The sequence below is a fragment of the Rattus norvegicus genome, chromosome 14, assembly GCF_021556685.1.
Source record: "Rattus norvegicus strain SHRSP/BbbUtx chromosome 14, alternate assembly SHRSP_T2T, whole genome shotgun sequence".
In the NCBI taxonomy this organism is placed as follows: domain Eukaryota; kingdom Metazoa; phylum Chordata; class Mammalia; order Rodentia; family Muridae; genus Rattus; species Rattus norvegicus.
In genome coordinates this window covers 53,584,302-53,585,733 of record NC_141547.1, presented here as the reverse complement: position 1 = coordinate 53,585,733, position 1,432 = coordinate 53,584,302, and positions in this window count along the sequence as shown.

Sequence of the window (1,432 nt, the reverse complement as noted above, 5' to 3'; positions counted from 1 at the left end):
TTTTATTTCTGTTAAAATCTGTGTTGGGATTGTGGCACGTAATTTTAATCTCATGATTTTAATCATGAGACAGAGGAAGGTGGATCTTTGAATACAAGGCCAGCCTGGTCTATAGATTAAGGAGTTCCAGGAGGGCCAGTGCTCCCCAAAGAAACCCTATCTTGAGAAATCAAAACATTAGCAAAAAAGAAAAAGAAAACCAAAATAAAGACACACACACACACACACACACACACACACACACACACACACACACACACGAACAAAACTTTTAAGACTATTGCAAATGGTACCTATTTCCAGGCTTTTCTTTTCAGGACTATCCTCATAGAATCTACTGATAGTTTCCTGTTAACTTTGTATCCCAATGTATTCTTGAAAGCATTTATCTGCTTGTGCTGAACCGGACAATGCTTTGGGAGGATAATAGACACAGTTTGCAATGTTAGGCTAGAAAAGCCATTTAATGTTCAGAGCTGGATGAACTCTTGTGGAAACATAGAAGATTATACTAAGAGATGCAGAGACAATGGAGCCTGACTTCTGAAATTTCATAAGAAAGACATTCTATCTGGAACATTCAACATTCAATCAATAATCCGTGGATCGTGTTATCTGGGATTAAAGAATCTGATGTGATAAACAATAAACCAGAAATAATAAGTGAAAGCTTTGACTTGATGGAACTTATAATAATGATCAGCTGAGCCTGAAGAATCAGTTATGGTTCAGAAAAAAACAGTAAGTTTTAGGTAAAATCTGTTGGGAAAATGTTTTTTCGATGTCAGGAAATTGAAATATAGTCCTCAGGAGACACAGGCTGTACCTTGTGATTTTGCTGAACTTGGTAATATGTAGAATTCTCCCACATGGTCTTTTTTGGAGGTTTGCAGGAGTTTTGGAGAGAAACTGAGGCTTGGTAGCCTGAGAAGCCAGGAAAAGCTGATGCAGATTCCATTAAAGTAGAAGTCATAAGATTGAAGGAGCCATGATATAATTGGCTGTTTCAAGGCACAGTCCAATTACAGTAAAGATTCCAGTGAGTAATTTATCCAATGTTATGATCAACAGGGATCACCAGGTATAGAGAGGAGGTACCCTAAGGCTATGGAACAAGTTGACAGAAATAAAGAAATGGGCCTGCTGAGGCCCTTTGTACCCTAGAAGATTTTAAGTCCCAGACAACTGACACTATGTTTTATACTGCTAGACTTCAGTTTTGCTTTTATTTTAATAACACTATCTCCTGGTTCTTCCTTGCCAGAGTAGAAAGTAAGTAACTTTTATTTTTATTTTATGTTATTTATTTATTAATTTATTATATATTTATGTATATTTTATTTATTTAACAGTGATCCACAGTTGAGAGACTTTAGAAACACTTTAGAAACATTATTTGATATTTTAGAGATTTTTCAAGATTTTGAAATCT